The sequence below is a fragment of the Triticum aestivum genome, chromosome 5D (assembly GCF_018294505.1).
Source record: "Triticum aestivum cultivar Chinese Spring chromosome 5D, IWGSC CS RefSeq v2.1, whole genome shotgun sequence".
In the NCBI taxonomy this organism is placed as follows: Eukaryota; Viridiplantae; Streptophyta; class Magnoliopsida; order Poales; family Poaceae; genus Triticum; species Triticum aestivum.
The window spans coordinates 390,546,130-390,568,013 of NC_057808.1; positions in this window are offsets into that span (position 1 = coordinate 390,546,130).

Below are 21,884 nucleotides of genomic sequence, written 5' to 3' on the forward strand. Positions count from 1 at the left end.
AGTTGCTCATAATTTTGATGGCAGTTGCTTAGATTTTTCCTGTAATTTGCGAGATGGAGGGGCAGGGTAAGGGGGATGCATCTGACTGGGGCAGTTGTTCATAAATTTTGATGCTAGTTGCTTAGTTTTTGCTGCAATTTTTGTGAGGGGAGGGTCAGGGGATGCATCTGACTTGGGCAGTTGTTCATAAATTTGATGCTAGTTGCTTAGATTTTTCCTGCAAATTTGCGAGGGGAGGGTCAGGGGATGCATCTGACTTTGGCAGTTCATGGAGGGGTGATCGACAGTTGCACTAATTAGGGGCAGTAGTCGCCTTGTGTTCAACATTAAAGTAGCACACTATTTTGGGGGGGGGTGGTTTTTGTGATTGGTTGATTTTAGTTATTGCCTAGATTTGCAACACCAAGTTGTTATCCTTTTTGTAGTGTTCTTTAAATTTACTGTATGAAACATGACGTTGCCTATATCCACCATCGAGTTGTGGTTTTTATTGCAACTATGAATAGGAGATGAGATATCTCTCATGAATAAGCGGCAAAGCCTGAGTGTTTTTGATGTTTTAGCTAATGTGATGAAGATGAATATGTGACTTTTTTGTGATTAGGAGTTTTTTATGTGCTTGTTTTATGTCATTTATTTTTAGTTGCCACAAAATAATGAGTAGTTGCATAGTTTTCAATACCAAATTGCCTTTGCAAGCACCAACAATTCAGTAGTTGAGTTATCTCTGGGTAGGAATAAATGGAGTTCGTTCATCTCCAAATGACAGTGATGTTACCTCCAAATGCAAGTAGTATCATTGAGCAGTTGAGTTATAGGACTTTGTATCTTTTTTCATTAACATGGTTTTTTGTTGTGTTTTCTTTTACAGAATGGCTCCGAAAAGCAAAAGGCCTGCGTGTAGAACTGATGGTGAAAATGAGGGAGAAGAAGTGGCAGCTCAATCAGCAAGGAGTAATGTTGGACGCAAGCGCGGGCGGGCGAATCAGGATCCTGTACGTGGTGGTCGGGCGGGGAAACGGGGCACCGATTCCGCCCCTCGTGATGAAGGAGGGAGAAATCTGAAACGTGCGAAGAAAGTTGCGGACGAGGTATTTTTTTAATGAAAAACTAGAAAGAAGGGAGGCATCCTTGAAATATGTAATGCTCAAGTCAGCATGGCATTTCCTTTTGTATATGCACTCCTATCATTTGATAAGCAGCAGAATAGCAGTGTAGCAGTTGCCTAGTTTAGTACTAGCAGTTGCAGTTCAATATAGATCTAGTTGCTCAGTTTTTTAGCAAACACAACTTTGCTTTTTTAACTATGGTGTGGTTTGCTTAGCTTAGTACAGTGAGTTGCTCAGCTTAATATAGTGGGTTGCTCAATTTAATTTGTATGCAGATTGGTAGCAGTGGGCCACCATCGAGGAACAGGGCATCACCTTCAAGACTTTTTGTCCTAAACAGTGGCCTCGATGATACACAAAAGGATGCCATCAGTGATATAAGCTTTGGGGGTGTGCTTGATATCAGGACAAGAACAATGAAAGGAGATCTTGTGAAGTTTGTGATGAAGTGTTATGATCCAGAGTTGTCGCAGCTTGTTATCCCAGATAGGGGGAAGATTCCAGTTGATGCAGCAAGTGTAGAAAGAATCCGGGGTTTGCCAAGGGGGCAGAGGAAGGTTGCGTATGAAGTGGAGCCAGACGTAGTTAGGTTGTTCAACGAGAAGTTTGACATCCCGACAGGGCCCGCGCCATCAGTGACCGAGTGGTGCAAAATGATAAATGATATGGGAGTTGCTGCGGACGACAAGTTCTTAAGTGCCTGGCTGGTTGTTGTTTATAACTATTTTCTTGCACCGACGACCAGCTTGAAGGTGTCACCGCTCGCATACTCAGCTGCGTTGAATCCACGTGCGGTTGTGAATTCAAATGTTTGCCAGTTTGTCATCGACCAACTTAGGCTTGCTTTCATGAGTTTTGGAGACAAGAAGAATACTATATGCTGGTGCCTTTTGCACCTAGTGTTAAAATGATCTAGACCTCCCCCCCCCCTCTTTTTTCGGTTCATTTCGCGTTATATGTTTCATGCTGAAGTTGGATAGGTTTTTTCGCAACTGACATGTGTTCTCTATTTTTTGAAACAGCTCCTATACCTTGACTCGCTTGATGTGGACTATAGGACAGTCCATAAGGATTATGTGGATGAGAGGACGACAACTGTTCTTCCAAGGGTCAAAGCATGGAATGAAGGTCTGATCAAAGCAGTAATTAAGAAGGACAGTATTAGGAAGGGTGTCTATGGAAAGTTGCGAGTAAGTGTTACTTTACTTTCTGAACAGAATTTTTTGTAGTTGTATGATTTTTTTTATGCAGTTGCCCACCTATAGGGATTGTGTTGCCTAATTTTAGGAGCTAGTTTCTTTTGAAGCTAGTTTCATGACAGTTTTTTTGCATGGAAATTTATATGGTAATCTTCATCATTTTGTCTCCAAGTAGTCATACATGTCCAATTACATGAGTTTTTTTTAAGCAACAGTTGCCAATAATTTATAGTTTTTGTAGTTGCTCAATTTTATCGGGGGGTTGCTGTAGGTGCTGTAGGTTTTTGTGATGTCCATAACTGCAGTTGCCATCAATAGTGCTGGTATTGCCCTAAGTTAGGGAGCCAGTTGCTCATCCATTCCCTCTTTTCGAACTTTCTTGATCATTTTGCTAACTGAGTTTATCATGTACATCTTTTACAACAAACAGCTCAAAGCCGAGTTCTTGAGGTGCGCAGAAGATAGTGTTAATGGGAGCATGGATCACATCCAGAAGTTTGTTGTTGCGAGGCTTCCTCAAAACTACAACAACAATGTATTTCTTTGCTACCATGGTTTTGCTCTTTTCATAAGAAACGGAGTGCTTTTTCCGTTTATCATTGCTGTTGTATAGACTGCTCATCTTTTGAGTTTTGTATTTTTGTATTTTTGCAGAAACAAAGGAGGTTGTCAATGCTGGTCCACGATATGTGCTCTGAAATATCAGTCCAAATTGGGAGGTTTGTTCAAGGGGTGGGCAAGTTGGAAGAGGAGGAGGTTGATCCAGCAGCCACAAGTGTTTCTATGGTCGCGAGCGTACGTCAATCAGCACGGCAGAAAAAGGCAGCGACAAGTCCGACACAGCAGAAGGTTGCAAAGCAAAAGAATACAAGGGGCAGTAGCAGTCGGTGCAAGGAGACACTCTTGGCGTCCGATGATGAGGAGGAGGAATCTGATGAGGAGGAATTTGAATCTTCAGAAGAAGAAGAAGAGGAGGAAGGAAAAGATGAGGACAGTCCTGAAGAGGAGAGTTCGAATCAGGACGGGGACAACAATGATGAAAACAACGACGATGATGACTATGATGATGATGTTCCGTCATACAGCAGCCCGCTAGCAGCCACAGAAGCTGGTGATGATGATTCACAGCACATGGACGCTGACAACTCACAGCCGCCCCTTGCTGGTGAAGAAGATGGTGAAGATGAGGAAGAGGACGACGAGGATGATGTTGAAGAGGAAGAGCAGGACAGGGAGGAGGATGATGAAGAGGAACGGGACGATGAAGAGGACAAAGAGAAGGAGAGAAATGTGGAAGAGGGCAATGATAAAGAGAATGAACCAGAAAAGAAAGAGGGGAAATCGGAGGAGAAACAGGATGATGAAAAGAATGAAGAGGAGGAAAAAGAGGAGGAAGACAAAGAGGATGAAGATGATGAGGCGGAGCAAGGTGGTGGGGGTGGGAAGAAGGGGGTGAAGATAAGGATGATGGCGGCAACGCTAGCACCGACCAGCCCAGCAAGGGAGGTGGTGATGATGAGGGAGGTGCACGAAATCCGGGGTGGCGTGGGGGCAGTTGCGACGATGAGGTGCCGCTAAGTACGATCATGAAGAGACTCAAGTGCACTAGCAAGGAAAAAAGTGAGCCAGAGGAAACGATGTCCGTCGAGAGCACACAAGGAAGCATCCAAAGCGCTGGCAGTTTTTTTTAGAGCAGCTTCATTAAGATGGATATGCGGAAGGAGCCGTTTGAGGTTCAGAGTGGGCCTGTCATTTCAGCTGCAGATGTGGTGAGGATTGGAGATACCCAGTACAGACAGAAATAGGTCATCCCCAAGACCCATGATATCCCTCTTTTCCCGATGCCCGCGATGTCAACTGAGGAAAAATTCTCCGTGATGGATTTGTGCCTTGAGACGATGGTAGATGAGTTGGAACTACCAAGTTTTGGCCAAAAAGAGAAGGAAAGAAAGCTTGCAGGAGGAGTTGGAGCGGCTGCCATGAGGAAGGTCAAGAAAGTGAGCCATAAGACAGTTAAGGCCTATGTTATGTCTCCAAAAGGAAGCGAGGATGCGGCTGTTCAAAGTACTGCAACTACGACAACCAGCCAGCAAGCTCCGACAGCTCAGAGGCCGACAGATGAAGCGGCAAGTCAGAAAGCAACATCACCAGCAAAAAGCAAGGTTTACCAGAAAAGAGCAGCAAAGAAGCAAAATACAGCAACTGATCATATTCTTCAAGCAACTGAACAGAAAAAACAAGCAACTACTGAATCAGCAAAGACTGAAAACAGAGCAACTGGTGCTACCTTTGAAGCAACTCAGCAAAAAACTCAGGCAACCAGAGTGAGCATGCAGGCAGCAACTGCCCAGGAATCAACAGCCCCTCCCACGCAAAGTACGAAGGCAACTGCTGTGCTTGAGGAAGCAACCCCTGAGAAGGAGCAAGCAATTGCCCAGGAATCAACAGACAAGCCTCCGGTACTCCCCAACAAGCAAGCATGCTCTGCAAAGGGGAAAGAAATCCCATTCCATGATGTTAGGGACATCAACAAGCTGCTTGAGAAGTGTGTGAGCCCAGGTTCAACGCCACCGCTCGCGAGGAGTAATTCAGCTGGCACCATACCTATAATACGGACATCAGCTGCCATCAATCTACCAGCAAACAAAGGAGCATGCGATTCAGGTGAAGAAGCACGATTGCTGCAAAGATCAAAGTCTGAGAGTGCTGTGTGGGATGATTACTGTCCAGCTCCACCTTTCGATCTTGGGATAGATGAGCCAGCAGGAATAACAGGCGAGGAGGGCAAGGCATCAGAGGATAAGGGGGTGGCAAACGCACCTGCCACCGGTGACATTGAGTGGGGAATTGACTGGGGCAATATGGATTTCGATGAAGTTGTCGAGGGGGCGGTGAAAAATGATGTAGGCCGGAGTGCGGGGCACATGTCACCTGCTGGTTTCAGCACACCAACCGAAGTTGCAAAAACTACCGTTGAGGGGGAATCATCGGGCAAAGGTGCAGCCAGCAACTTGGAAGAGCCCGTTCCTGAGAAGCGTGAGAGGAGGATACTGAAAGCTCCACCATCACAGAGGCCACCATATGTGAATGTAGAGATGAGGAAGGATTTCACATGCAATGCAGAGACAAACAGAGTGTATGCACAGATTCTGTTGCTTGGAGGAGGAGGAGGGACGAGAAGGACATCACGGGGTGATGATACAACGTGTGTGTTTCTTCCAGTAGCCACTTTTTTCCTGCTTTTTTCTTTTTGCATGCAATGATCTCTCCTGTTGTTATTTTTCTCAACAGAGCCTTTCTTTTTGTTCTATAGGCCGCAAATCATAAACTATCATGGTTACTTTTGCACAATCAAGGAGCTTGCTCAATCAATAAGGAAGGCAGGATGGATGAAGACACATGTCTTTGAGTTAGGGATTGAAGCAATCATGTACAACAGATAGGTGGGGTCCAAGAAAATAATCATGCCTGTTAGGTTTTTGGTAAGAGAAATAAAAAACCACGGTTTTTTCCTTTTTTGTTTTGGCACTGAAGTTGTTTCTTTATCATCTCATTCTACATTTCTTCATACACTTGGCTTCAAAGACTCGATCTCGATGTGAAGGAGTTGCATGACAGGTTCAAAGAATCAAACCGTTTGGATGAGCAAGACATGGTATGATCCATGTGTTTTACTAGTTGTCTCCCTTTTAAAAACATTTTTTCAGTTTGTCTATAATCGTGTGTGTGTTTGTTGTCTAAATTTCTATGACATGTGACACATAATTAGGATGGCCTTAGGTGCATGTACCAACCCCTCCTGTTGTGCATGTACACAACCACCCCTGCTGTGTACCTACTATAATAGCCCCCTCAAGATATGAGTGAGCAGTATCTGTCAGTTGGCTTTTCTTTACAGATAAGTTGCCTGTTTTAGTTTGCATTGTTGCCTAAAAAGTGCATGGTTATAGTGACATTTTTTCTGCACAGGTTGAAAACCAAGAGCATTGCCTGTGTTTTGTTGTTCAGAAGTCAGTTTTTTCTTTATTTTTGGTTTTTACATATCCGTCGCACTTACTCAAGTAAAGTTGCCCCTACCAACTCAGGGTTGCCTGAAATCACATCAGAAAGTTGGTGTTATTTCTGTTTTTTCTTAGATTTTTTTTAGAAGCTGATATCAGGAAATCATAGGAGTTGCTTGAAATCACATGATACGTTGCTCATAAAAACCCACAGAGTTGCCTGATAAGCCATTGCAGAAGCTTCATACACATGTCAGAAGTTTTTTGATGTTTTTTAGTGTTTTGAGAGTTATGCCAGAAGTTGCCTAAAATTCTAGAGAGTTACCTAAAAATCATATCAGATTGCCCCTAAAAACATATAGAGTTGCCCAAAAACATATCAGCAGTTGATGTCCTTTGTTATGCTGACATGGTTTTTTTCTTGAAGGTTATGATTCCTGTGCTTGAAAATTTAGGCCCAGAGAACGCCGATGGTGCACACCACTACTGGCTACTCAACATCAATCTGAGGGACAAAAGGTTCGAAGTGTTTGACTCATGGAGGATGTTAAAGAAAAGCAAGAGCCTGGATGATGTTGCAAGGGCTATTGTAGCTGCAGTTCGTGTGTTGTGGGACAAATACTATCCAAAACAAGCAAAGACAATGGACAAGTTTCCGCTTGTGGATATCGATGCACCAAAGCAGACTGTATCGTAAGGACTAACCCACATACATACATATCGTTGTTATAAGATGTAGTTTTTGCCTTTTTTGCAAGTGCTTTCTTGACATTTTTTTGCAGCGGTGACTGTAGCATATTCGCATTGATGAACGCGTTATTTTGGAATGGGATGTGGCTCCCGAACTACGGACAAAGCGACATACCAAACATCAGGAAGAAGATGACCATCTCCATGCTGAAGTGTGACCTGAACAAGATTCCATGGCAAGAGATCCTCAAACCGGCCAACAAGTGAACAAATAACTAGGTACATTTTTTTCCTGCTCAATGTGTTCCATTAGAGAATATCAAATGCGAATACTAATGTGTTCCATTAGAAAACTCACAAAAGTTTGTCCCAAACCAACTATAACAAGTTTGCATTAAATAGCAAGCGTCCATAGGATTTGCAAGTTTACGAGTAAGGAATATAAGCACAAATGTCAAGCATCTACCTCCACACAGTCTCCAATTTGTGAATTTAAAGCTAGGAAAACACATAAATTAAAACAAGTCCATGCAAATCATTTCATAGTTGCTTTTTTTGAAACTGGCAGTTGCTTGATTTCCCTTCTACATTTGCTCAGAAACCAGACCACAATTGCTTCATCTAACAGGACATTGTTGATTTTTTTTCTTACTTCAGCTAGTTTTGCAAGCCCAGGGGGTCATTATCTTCATGTGGTAATGATCACAGCAGCTTCCCTAGGCATGTCGCAGCAGTGTGATCGATTGATTCACAAATGCTGCACTTGTTCTTTTTCTTAGGGTGTAGTTTCAGGGCTGATTTGAAGCGCGTGCTGCGGCTGCGCCCTTTTGTGACTGAACGAGGTGGATCCATAGGAGCAGGGGGCAGGGGGCAGGAGGTTGGTTTGAAGCACTTGGGGCATTAGGGTTTGATGCTTCCCTAGCCCGAGCCGCTTCTCGGGCTGCCTTTAGCCTCTTCTTCCTCAGTTTATTCAGCTTAGTAACCTCAGTATCTGCTGCTTTCATGTGCCTCCTAACTGCAGCGGCTGCCTCATCACTAGTCATTGCCTTCTTGGCTAGCTTTGCAAAATCCATTGTCAGAGTCACTTGCCAAACATGGTTCTCTGACTCAGCGGGCAAGTCCTGTGGAGGGCCCTCGTTAGTTGGCGGTGGTGCACTTGGCACTGCATCTTGCGTCCAGCGGCGCTTGATGTAGTGTTCAGGTATCTCATTAACGCCAAGGTGTGTGAAGATTTTCAAGACATGGCAACAAAGCATGCCGTCCCTATGCCACTTGCAACATTCGCAAACATAGATAGCTGGCTCTGGTCTCACTGTGACTAGGTACTTCCTTGAGCCATACCCTAGAACTTCTTCTGTATTGGGATCAAGGTAATAGAAGTTGATTCCAGCCGGACGCACATTGTACTGGCCAATCATCTGAAACTCAGTTCTAAATTTCACATAGATGTCCCTAGTGTATGCTTTGTAGGCATGCCTCTTAATGGGGAAACGCGACCATCTTTGTGCTTCTAGATGCTCTGTTCGGTAGTCATTCCCGCCCTCCGTCACGAGTATGTGTACCAGAATCTTCTCATGTTGCTTGACGAAGTTGAGAATTGACTTGTGTGGGTTCACATAGCGCTTCAACATAGCATTGAACCCTTCACTGCGTTGCGTTGACTGAAGGAAAGGGAAGAACCTGAATTTGAAGTAACAAGTGTTGGGGAATGTACTAATTTCAAAAAAATTCCTACTCACACGCAAGATCATGGTGATGCATAGCAACGAGAGGGGAGAGTGTGTCCACGTACCCCCGTAGACCAAAAGCGGAAGCGTTAGCATAACGCGGTTGATGTAGTCATACGTCTTCACGATCCGACCGATCAAGTACCGAACGCACAGCACCTCCGAGTTCAGCACACGTTCAACTCGATGACGTCCCTTGAACTCCGATCCAGCCGAGCTTTGAGGGAGAGTTCCGTCAGCACGACGGCGTGGTGATGATGATGATGTTCTACCGACGCAGGGCTTCGCCTAAGCACCGCTACGATATGACCGAGGTGGATTATGGTGGAGGGGGGCACCGCACACGGCTAAGAGATCCAAGGGATCAATTGCTGTATCTCTGGGGTGCCCCTCTCCTCCGTATATAAAGGGGGGAGGAGGAGAGGGCCGGCCAAGGGGAGAGGCGCGCCCAAGGGGGGGCAATCCTACTCCAAGTAGGTTTGGCCCCCCTTTCCTATTCCAAGTAGGAGAAGGGGGAAGGAGGAGGTGGAGAGAAGGAAGGAGAAGGGGGGCCGCCGCCCCCTTCCCTTTCCCAATTCGGATTGGGGCAAGGAGGGCCACGCGCCACCTCCTGGCCTCCCTCTCTCCTTTCCACTAAGGCCCATAAGGCCCAATAGCTTCCGGGGGGTCCGGTAACCCCCGGTACTCCGATAAATGTCCGAAACCTCCCGGAACCATTCCGGTGTCCAAATATAGTCGTCCAATATATCGATCTTTACGTCTCGACCATTTTGAGACTCCTCGTCATGTCCGTGATCACATCCGGGACTCCGAACTACCTTCGGTACATCAAAATACATAAACTCATAATATAACCGTCATCGAACTTTAAGCGTGCGGACCCTACGGGTTCGAGAACTATGTAGACATGACCGAGACACGTATCCGGTCAATAACCAATAGCGGAACCTGGATGCTCATATTGGCTCCCACATATTCTACGAAGATCTTTATCGGTCAAACCGCATAACGACATACGTTGTTCCTTTTGTCATCGGTATGTTACTTGCCCGAGATTCAATCGTCGGTATCTCAATACCTAGTTCAATCTCGTTACCGGTAAGTCTCTTTACTCGTTCCGTAATACATCATCCCGCAACTAACTCATTAGTTGCAATGCTTGTAAGGCTTAAGTGATGTGCATTACCGAGTGGGCCCAGAGATACCTCTTCGACAATCGGAGTGACAAATCCTAATCTCGAAATACGCCAACCAAACAAGTACCTTCGGAGACACCTGTAGAGCACCTTTATAATCACCCAGTTACGTTGTGACGTTTGGTAGCACACAAAGTGTTCCTCCGGTAAACGGGAGTTGCATAATCTCATAGTCATAGGAACATGTATAAGTCATGAAGAAAGCAATAGCAACATACTAAACGATCAAGTGCTAAGCTAACGGAATGGGTCAAGTCAATCACATCATTCTCATAATGATGTGATCCCGTTAATCAAATGACAACTCTTTGTCTATGGCTAGGAAACATAACCATCTTTGATTAACGAGCTAGTCAAGTAGAGGCATACTAGTGACACTCTGTTTGTCTATGTGTTCACACATGTATCATGTTTCCGGTTAATACAATTCTAGCATGAATAATAAACATTTATCATGATATAAGGAAATAAATAATAACTTTATTATTGCCTCTAGGGCATATTTCCTTCAGTCTCCCACTTGCACTACAGTCAATAATCTAGATTCCATAGTAATGATTCTAACACCCATGGAGCCTTGGTGCTGATCATGTTTTGCTCGTGGAAGAGGCTTAGTCAACGGGTCTGCAACATTCAGATCCGTATGTATCTTGCAAATCTCTATGTCTCCCACCTGGACTTGATCCCGGATGGAGTAGAAGCGTCTCTTGATGTGCTTGGTTCTCTTGTGAAATCTGGATTCCTTTGCCAAAGCAATTGCACCAGTATTGTCACAAAAGATTATCATTGGATCCGATGCAATAGGTATGACACCTAGATCGGATATGAACTCCTTCATCCAGACTCCTTCATTTGCTGCTTCCGAAGCAGCTATGTACTCCGCTTCACATGTAGATCCAGCTACGATGCTTTGTTTAGAACTGCACCAACTGACAGCTCCACCGTTCAATATAAACACGTATCCGGTTTGCGATTTAGAATCGTCCGGATCAATGTCAAAGCTTGCATCGACGTAACCATTTACGACGAGCTCTTTGTCACCTCCATAAACGAGAAACATATCCTTAGTCCTTCTCAAGTATTTCAGGATGTTCTTGACCGCTGTCCAGTGATCCACTCCTGGATTACTTTGGTACCTCCCTGCTAAAATAATAGCAAGGCACACATCAGGTCTGGTACACAGCATTGCATACATGATAGAGCCTATGGCTGAACCATAGGGAACATCTTTCATTTTCTCTCTATCTTCTGCAGTGGTCGGGCATTGAGTCTTACTCAACTTCACACCTTGTAACACAGGCAAGAACCCTTTCTTTGCTTGATCCATTTTGAACTTCTTCAAAACTTTGTCAAGGTATGTGCTTTGTGAAAGTCCTATTAAGCGTCTTGATCTATCTCTATAGATATTGATGCCCAATATATAAGCAGCTTCACCGAGGTCCTTCATTGAAAAACTCTTATTCAAATATCCCTTTATGCTATCCAGAAATTCTATATCATTTCTGTCGTGGAATTGTCACGGTAGATGTCCTCGTGAAAGGACTTAGTCGTGGAGCCATCGCAACTAGGAAGCTTAAAGGGGTTAAAGCGGGACAAAGGACACGAGGGTCATACTGGTTCGGCCCCTTACGGTGAAGGTAAAAGCCTACTCCAGTTAAGGTGGAATTACTAGGGTTTCGATGACCAGGGAGCGAATCCGCTATGCCTGGCTACCGATTTGATGTTACCCGTCCTGAACCGCCGCTGGGTCATCCCTTTATATACAGAGGTTAACACCCAGCAGCTCTCAGAGTCCCGGCCGGCTCATAAACAGTGTCCGGCTCGGTCTCTTAACTATTCTTGCCTTACAATACAAGTCATGCCATTACGGCGGTTTATCACTGCGGGCCTTAAGTCGCCTATGGCTTTAGGCCCTTTACTGAACCGCCATCTTCAAGCTTGATATTGGGCTTCATATGATGAATCGCCATAACGTAACCCAGCCCCTCCTAGGCGGGTTACGCCAGTAGTTATATCCCCAACATTAGGCCCCAGATTGATTTGAAATGGTTCATGCCAATCTTCAATACCTTAAGAAAAAAAACCTTCTGGCTTCTGTTTGTGCAAAAGTTATAACCCGCCATGATGCCATCTTCTGGATTCTTGGTAATCCGCCATGACGTCATCTGCCATTAATGCATGCTTTACCCAACGTATCTCAACGGATCCTTATCTTAATAACCATCCCGAAAATCGAGGCGTCTCTGTAGTTGGATAATCATGTTTTCGGACTCCTCGTTTTTCGCGCCCACTTATCAGTCTTCCCTTATAAATAAGCATGACCAGGTATTTTCTCATTCTCCCCCTTTCTATCGTCTTCCTCCTCTCGACGCCTCAGAGCCCGAACTCCGCCGCCGCCGTCGACCTTTGCGTCTGCACCAGCCAAGGCCGCTGCATCAACCTGTCTTGACCAGAGAACTGCGACGCACCTCCGCTGTTCAGCAGCTCCAGTAAGTATTCCTTTTCTCGAATGTCAGATCTGCATTAGGGTTTCCGCATTCTTCCGTGTTCTTCGTAGTTCATCATGGTTTCTTCGTAGTTCTTCCACCGCGGTCTCCTTTGATCCAAAAGTAGTATAAAACTCATGCGGTAGTTGTTTTGCGTCCATTTTCAATACTAGCAGACCCCTTTTGCTTGTAAAAAAACCTCATTAGAGCTCATGAACTCATCTGTACCAGTTTTTAGGTCTAGAATATTTTCTTTTCTGAGCGACCGTTTGATCCAAAATAACAGCTGCAACCTGTGAAACCTGTTTGTGCGATACTTAGGCAAAAACTGTATCCGTTAGCCATGGCGGCTCTTATCGCCGGCTTAAAGAGGCAATGCTCAATGAATAATCCTGATCACTCATAGTGGATTTAAATAACTTAATTGCTTATGATGCCCATGGCGGCTTAAACAATCTGACACAATTAGCCATATATCATTAGGCCCCTTCATAAGCCGCCATCTTGAATATGAATTGAAATATTTTCTCTGGCTTAAATTTGAGCCGGAAATTTTTACTTTGTCATAGGCTTCCATCTTCATAATGCCGCCCAAGGCTCCCAAAGCACCTGTCACATGCAACTGGGTTAGATCCACCGTCACTGATAGCATCTTAAACGATTTTGTGAAGACCGGTTATCTGCCAAAGAAAGAGGTCATGTCCTATCGTGCCCCTGATCTGTCAGAAGAAAAGCCTCAACCCAAGGATGGGGAAGTTGTCATTTTTACTGATCACATGAACCGGGGTTTTGCTCCACCCGGCTCAAAAAATTTCAGAGACGTCTTGCACTTTTTTGACCTGCGACCTCAAGACATCGGACCCAATTCTGTGTCAAACATCTGCAATTTCCAAGTGTTCTGTGAGGTGTACCTTGGAGAAGAACCCAGCTTACTACTCTTTAGAGAGCTATTTTATCTGAACCGTCAAAACGAATGTGCCCATGGGCCCAGCTTGGGACTTGGCAGAATCTCAATCCAGCGACGGAGAGATTGTCTCTTCCCTTATGCCGAGCCGCCAAGTCACCCTAAAGATTGGAACCAGACATGGTTCTACTGTCAAGACACTTCTCCGGCTAATGAGAACCCTCTGCCCGGCTTTCGCGCCCTGCGCCTGGAGTCAACTCACCCCTTACCAGACAAATTATCTCTGGCTGAACGTCAAACACTTGGCCCCACCATAAACAAGATCAAAGCTCTTCTGGGGAACGGCTTAAACAGCATTGACTTGGTCCGGGTTTGGATTGCCTGGCGGGTGATTCCTTTGAGCCGCCGCCCCGGCTTGATGTGCGATTACACAGGCTAGAAAAATGATCCTCTACGGCACAGTCCTGACGACTTACCTGACGATGTCGTTGATGACATGACCAAGTCTCTTCTGAACGAGAGCCTGGCAGATTGCGGGAAAGCGGGCTTAAGTCCTTTCTGCAAGGCTAACCCGGCTCCAGCGGTAAACCATTAACTTGAGCATCATACTTTCCACTTTGATAATTTCATCTTTACTCAAAAACTCTTGCTATATTTTACAGGCTGGTGATAAATTCTGGAAGGTCAAGTATGACCATGAGGCTGCAAAGAAAGCCAGAAAGGCCAAGAAAGCCGCCAGGAAAGCCGCTGCCCGTAAGAAGGGGAACAAACCTAGCGCCTCGGATATGTTTCATCTGGACGATACCTCCGAGTCAGAGGTAACTCTTGACTCTTTAGGCTCCTTCTTTAACCATCTTATTGACACTGATTATCAGCAGGAGGATACAGGAGCAAGTCATGCAGTAATTGAAGAGGTAACTATAATTTCCTCCGACTCCGAGACTTTGCCGAGACAGAAAGTCCGAAGGGTAACCCGGAAAGTAAGATTTTCACATCCTTTAGCTTATCAAGATCCTCAATTTCTTTTGAAGCGACAGATTCACGAGAGTCGGAGGCAGACCCGGACCAGTAAAGATGCGGACCTCTCCTCCGGCTTACCTGATGTAACAAGAAAACGCCGGACTGAGGTTATCTCTGATCTATATTCTTTGTATCCTTTGGCGTGTTTCACTCGTCAACCACTCAATTCTTCTGACTCAAACTATCAGGGAACTTCACCTTCCTCCGGCGAATCAATGCAGTCCAGCATGCTGGCTTTCAAAACCGCTCCAGGGTAATGATAATCTGTTTATTTTGTGCTTATCTTACTCATGTTTTTGTACTAACCCTTTAATTTTCAGTGTACAAGTAAAGCCCGGCAAGAGGATGAAGAGAAGTAAGCCGGCCGAAGAGCCAATCTTTGCTGAACCGGAGCTCAGAATGGCTGCTCCTGATACTTCCGCTCATGAGCCGCCGCCTGAACCAGCCCATGATACTCCAACTCTCACCACTGATCCGTCCGTCGAACAAGCTATGGAAGGTTCTGAGAACCCGGAGAACCCTAGCCCGGCCAAGGCGGATGACCCGGACGTCGAAATCATCCGGACTGACTTCGTTGAACCGGGGAGACCCACTCCGCTGGCCAAGTGCTCCGCCAAAGAAGAACTTCTGGAACGCCGCAAAACCCGGCTGGATGTCACTGATTATGCTCATCTGAGTATTGTAGAAATCGTCTCTGGTTATGTAAACCAAGTGCACAACAGCCGGGATCTGGAAATTGATATGGTGAAACAAATACACCAAAAATCTGAGGTATAACTCTTGTTGCTTGTTCCTTAGTTATCCTTACTATGCCAGCCCCCAAGTCTATTACTTACGATGAAATATGTTGTAGACTTAACACCAGCTTAGTAATCACTGCAAGAAAACCGGCTTATCCGGTAGCACCCAAGGGCCGACTCAGACAACATATTTGAACCGGTCTTCACCGTATTTTAACCAAGTACTTGAACAGCAATATGCATTAGCCCCCAAGTGCCAAGTACCTTTGCCTGCAAAGTGCTTGGGACTTATTTCCATGAACCGCCACTGTAAATAGAGCTCTTTAGCATACATTAGCCCCCAAGTGCCAAGTATCTTTGCTTGCAAAGTGCTTGGGACTTAATGTTGCATTATGATAACCCTAACTGTAACCCGGAATTTATGCAGGCCGCCATTAAGCAATTTGAATCAGAGATCTCTGACTTGAAGAATCGCCTGAAAACTCAAGAGAGTGAAACCCAAAAGGCGAACTCCAAGTTTGAATTCAGTGTATCCGCACAAGAAAAATTGAAAAAGGAGTTTGAAGCAGAGAGAAAGGCCTGGGCAGATGAAAAGACCGCTTTGCTCAACCGGGCTGAACAGGTGGAGGCCACTCTTGCAGAAACAACCGCCGAGTTATCCGGCTTAAAACGCCATGTATCTCAGATGGTCTCAGCAATCTTTGGTAAGTTACCCTGTAAGTGTTATCTAGTTTAAATCCTTTACAACAAGCATCTCAATTGTCATCAGCTCACCTGACTTTGTAATGCAGGCCCCAGGAGTTCCAACCTCAACCAAAGCATGCTGACAAAGCTAAAGGCCGTTTATACCCTGGTGGAACAACTCTACACCGGGTCACAACGTGCCTTAGCCGTCGTGGCTCTGTCAAATGAAGTCCCCACTCATCTAGCGGATGTGCTAAGGCGGCTTGCCGTGCTACCTCAACGATTCCAGGAATTGGGACGAGCTTCTGCAAGAGCCGGAGCCATAGCTGCATTAAGCCGGGCCAAGGCGTGGCTACCGGAGCTAGACCCGGCCGACATCACCCTTGGGTATCCCAGTTTGAAGGAGGACGGCACCCCCTTTGATTAGAAGGATTTCGCCGCTTGCATGAAGGACATACGCCCTGTGGCCACTCTGATCGATAATGACACGGATCTTACCAAATACCAACCAGGTTATGACGCCGAGAATCAGAGAATTCCAACACCACGTTATGAAGCAATCAGCCTGATCCCTCCCACTCGTAATGTCGGAGTAAATGGCCACGGGTAGCCTAACCGACTGCCCCTGGTTCTTCTGAAAAAATTATCAGGCCTTCGGGCCTCCAAGCACTCCAAGCATTTGGGCCGCCTTCCCTGGCCGGCTACCTCTGAAGCCGACTCCCGGAAGGCGACCAGGCCTCAAGCAACCCCTCCCCAGGACGACTACGGGGTGGCCGACTCCAAGAAGCCGGCCAAGAAGGACGCCGACTCCTAGGAGCCGGCCGAGACCACAACCACCAAAGCTACGCCCACATAACGGTGACAAGACGGGGCGTGGCCACAATGCGGCCCACTACCCCCGAAGCCCGAGGCGGGCATGGCTACAGGAGGCCGTACGGGACGGCCGTCTCCCGTGCGGCTCGGCACTGTAGCCATGCTAGCCTCAACGTCATCCACGACGGACTCCTGTACGGCTCACGGGCGGCGGGCCCCTTCAGCCAGAGAGGGGCGCGAAGGCGGCCCGGCCTTTCCCAGTCGGCCAAGGGCGTAGCCGGCCCCCAGAAGCCGGCTACCCCCTTCCTCGAAGCAGGAGCCCCATTAAGGAGACAAGACAAGGTAAGGCTACAGTGAGAGCCCCCGAGGCGGCCCACTGTAGCCACGCTTACCTCGACAAAGCCCTCGTCATCAGAGGCGAGGCTACAGTAAGCAGCCGCCGACAAGACCCTAGGCGGTGGGGCCGGCCTGTCGACCAAGGAGCCGGCAGCCGGCGGGACCCAGCAGCCGGCGGAGAAGCTGGCGGGCGTAGACGCTGACGGCTGGGACCAGAGCCCAGCCGGATTACCATTGTACCCCCGGGGGGTAGGCCTATATAAACCCCCCGGAGCACCCATGCAAAGGGTTGGCTTCTAAGCATAGCACACACACCATAGATAGAGAGAAGCAAGAGCTAGCCTTGTTCTTCTTCTCCCTTGATCCCAACAGCTCTAGGAGCGATTGTAGCTACCTTTCCTCGATCTAGTGATCATGCGGAGACCCCGCAGAGCAGGACTAGGGGTGTTATCTCCTCGGAGAGCCCCGAACCTGGGTAAGATCCGCCGGCGTGCATGTCTTCGCCTCATCCCGTTTCCAGGCACCGGCGACGTCTTATTGGCTCCCACAATGATAAGCCATCCATTGGCATATGTCGCACCAACCACCCGACATTTGGCGCCCACCGTGGGGCCAGGTGCACCGTCGTTCGGAGACCTGTTCTGGACGGGAACCCTCTTCCTCCCCCGCGAGCGCAGCCAGCCTGCTGCGCTCGATGGCGTTTGCCTCAACGCGCTGCAAGGCGTCGACGATGCCTGCGCAGCGAGCTGCCTCGCCGATCTGCTCGGCGAGGCTCGCATCTCCGACGAGCCTGCGTCCGACGCAGGCACCGACTACCCCGAGAACCGCCTCGTCAGCCTCCTCGACCAGCTTCACATCTCCAGCGAGCCTGCTGCAGACATGGAGTCGGTCGGCTCCACCGACCCGATGCTCATCGACTCCGACACAGCATCGCTCGACGCCTACCCCTCCGACGTGGTGGTCTTCGACGACCCCCTCCCTAGAGCTGACAGCGGCAGCAGCGCTGTCACCGAAGTGCTGGTCATTAGCCACGTCGCCAACTCGGGCGAGAACGCCCACGACGCCCTGCAAGCGGCGATGCACGATCTCTCCGTCCCCATCCCGGCCGATGCCGACGCCAAGACCCTGGAGGCACGCCGCCTCGCCCTCATCGCGGAGGGCCAGAAGATAGCCTCCATGAGGCGCCTCACTGAGGCCCACCAGCGCGAAGTCGACCGCGCCGCCTTCGGTACGCCGCCGCCTAGCGGCCCGAGCCGAGCCGGCTTCGTCCAGAAGCGCGGCGCGGCCGTCGCCAGCATGCTGGGGGCAGATCGCCCCGTCTACGCCACCCCGCTCGAGAATCTGCGAGCCGCTCAGGCGGCCGCAGAAGAGCTCAATGGGCTGGGAGCCGATGAGCTCCCCTACATGACGAGACGGATCCAGCAGCTGCTCGACGCGGCCGCAGAACGGCACGAAGCCGGCGCCCGTGCTGATAGTCATCCCCCGCGCCGGGAGCACGCCGCGACGTCCCGCTCGCCGACTACGAGTGGCGCACGCCAGAAGAAAGACAAGGAGCCGGCTGCCAGCCGCAGCCGGACTCGCATTACCATCGAGCGCGACGCGGAAGGCCGCCCTCGAGCGGTTGAACACCAAGGAAACCTGCCTCCTCCCCCGCCTCGAAGAGAAAGACGCCTCACTCCGCCGCCTATCACACACCCGACTCTTGGCGACCGACTCGGCCGCCGAGAAGGAGTCGGCGAGAGCGACGCCCGCCACAGGATCGACCGCCTTGCCCGATCCTTGGCGTTAGAAGAAGAAGACGATGTCGGCCCGCCATGCTTTGGCCCCGCATCCGCGACGAGCCCTTCCCCAAAGGGTTCTCGCTCCCCAGAGACACGCCCAAGTACAACGGCTCGGTGAAGCCGGAGGATTGGCTCATTGACTACTCCACGGCCGTCAGCATAGCCCATGGCAATCGGCGCGTCACCGTGAAGTACGTCCCCCTCATGCTGCAAGGCACTGCACGCACATGGCTCAACAGCCTCAAGCCCTACAGCATCAACAGTTGGCTGGACTTCACCGAAGTCTTCGTCCGCAACTTCACCAGCACCTACAAGCGGCCTCCCAAGCCTCGCCAGCTCTCCCTCTGCGTCCAAGGGCCCAACGAGTCGACCCGCGACTACCTCACGCGATGGGCCGAGCTCCGCAACTCCTGCGAGGGGGTGCATGAGGTCCAGGCCATCGAGTACTTCACCGCCGGGTGCTGAGAGGGCACCCTCCTCAAGCACCGACTCCTCTGCGACGAGCCGGCTACCCTCGACGAGTTGCTGATCACTGCGGACAAATACGCCACGGCCGACTCCTCAATGAAGACCAAGCTGAGAGTAGACGCCTCTGGGAAGGTGATTGCTCCGGCTCCTAAGACGCCGGCTGGCGACCCTAATCGGCGCCCCTACCAGAACGACAACAAGTGCAAGGCCTCCATGCCGACTTCCTCCAGTCGGCAGGTGGCCACAGTTGAAGACGAGCAGCCTGAAGAACGGCCCGCTCCCAAGAAGAAGGGTGGAAGGCCGGCTTGGCAGCCGTCTTTCTCCTACGAGCAAGCTCTCAACGCCCCCTGCAAATTCCACAGCGGCGCGAAGCCGTCCAACCACACAACCCGGAAATGCCACTGGCTCACCCGCATCACCAAGGGCAAGGGAATGCTGCCGCCTTCGCCTCCCGGCCCGCCGCCTCCAGCCCCTCAGCAGCCGGCGGCTCGGCCGGCAGTCGGCGCCATCCAAGACGAATTTCCCGAAGAGCACGCCGCCTACGTCGTCTTCACAAGTCAAGCCGACGACAAGCGCAGCCGACGCCGACAGCACCAAGAAGTGAATGCAGTCGCCACCAGCGCCCCCGAGTTCATGCACTGGTCAGAAAAGCCAATCAGCTGGAGCCAGGCCGACCACCCAGAGGTGATGCCTTCGCCTGGTTCCTATGCAATGGTCTTGGATGTCACCCTCGCAACGGAGAGGCGAGCTACCAGATTTTCCCGCGTCCTGATAGACGGCGGAAGCAGTATCAACATACTGTACCGCGATACCATGGAGAAGCTGAACATCAAAGCGAAGCAGCTCATGCCGAGCCGCACCGTCTTCCATGGTATCGTCCCTGGCCTGTCTTGCTCCCCGATCGGCAAGATCAAAATGGATGTTCTCTTCGGAGACAAAGACCATTTCCACCGAGAAGCAATATGGTTCGAGGTAGTGGATTTGGAGAGCCCCTATCATGCACTGCTTGGCCGACCTGCTCTGGCCAAGTTCATGGCTCTGCCCCACTACGCCTACCTGAAGATGAAGATGCCGAGCTCGAAGGGGATCATCACGGTAGCCGGCGACTACAAGAAGTCCATCGAGTGCGCCATGGCCAGTAGCCGGCTGGCCGAGTCCCTCGTGGTGGCAGAAGAGAAGAAGATGTTGGAACGGGTTGTGGCCATGGCCGGCAAGCAGCCGGCCTTGTCCCCCAACCCCAAGGATTGTGATGCGCAGGGCTCCTTCCAGCCTGCCAAAGAGACGAAGAAGATACCTCTGGACCCGGAGAACCCGGAGAGGTTCGCTGTCATTGGGGCGAACTTGGACAGTAAATAGGAAGGCGAGCTCGTCGACTTCCTCCGTGAGAATCGAGACATCTTTGCATGGTCCCCAAAGGACATGCCGGGTGTCCCGAAGGATTTCGCCGAGCACAAGCTACATGTCCGAGCTGATGCGAAGCCGGTCAAGCAACCCCTCCGCCGACAGTCAGAAGAGAAGCGAAGAATTGTGGGAGAAGAGATAGCCCGGCTCCTTGCAGCCGGCTTTATCATGGAAGTGTTCTTTCCAGAGTGGCTTGCCAACCCAGTTTTGGTTCTGAAGAAGAATAACAAGTGGCGCATGTGTATAGACTACACCAGTCTGAACAAGGCCTGCCCAAAGGATCCGTTCGCTCTACCGCGGATTGACCAAGTGATAGACTCCACAGCCGGATGCGAGCTGTTAAGTTTTTTGGATGCGTACTCAGGGTACCATCAGATCAAGTTGGACCCAGCGGACTGCCTGAAGACTGCCTTCATCACACCCTTTGGAGCTTTCTGCTACCTGACTATGACATTCGGCTTGAGAAATGCCGGTGCCACTTTTCAGCGTTGCATGCAGAAATGTCTCTTGAAACAACTCGGCAGAAATGCCCACGTCTACGTAGACGACATTGTGGTGAAGACAGAGAAGCGCGGTACCTTGCTGGAAGACCTGAAGGAAACATTTGCCAACTTGCGCCGGTTCCAGATCAAGCTCAACCCCGAGAAGTGCGTGTTCGGAGTGCCAGCCGGCCAGCTGCTAGGCTTCCTGGTCTCCGAACGCGGCATTGAGTGCAACCCCGTCAAGATCAAGGCCATCGAGAGGATGGAGATTCCCACCAAGCTGCGAGATGTGCAGAAGTTCACTGGCTGCTTAGCCTCCCTGAATCGTTTTATCAGCCGACTAGGAGAAAAGGCTCTCCCCTTGTACCGACTCATGAAGAAGTCCACTCACTTCGAGTGGAATGATCAAGCCGACCAAGCCTTCCATGAGTTGAAGAAAATGCTGACCACTCCGCCTGTCCTGGCTGCGCCGACTGAGAAGGAGCCCATGCTCCTCTACATCGCCGCGACTAGCCGAGTAGTCAGCACCGTTGTTGTGGTCCAGCGCCCGGAGGAAGGCCGAGCCCAGCTAGTCCAGAGGTCGGTGTACTATCTCAGCGAAGTGCTGTCCAGCTCTAAGCAAAACTACCCGCACTACCAGAAGATGTGCTATGGGGTGTACTTCGCTGCCAAGAAACTGAAGCCCTACTTCCAAGAGCACCCCATCACGGTCGTATGCACCGCCCCGCTTGCCGAGATCATAGGCAGCCGGGATGCATCCGGCCGGGTGGCCAAATGAGCCATTGCATTGGCGCCCTACACGATCTTCTATCAACCCCGCACCGCCATCAAGTCGCAAGCATTGGCT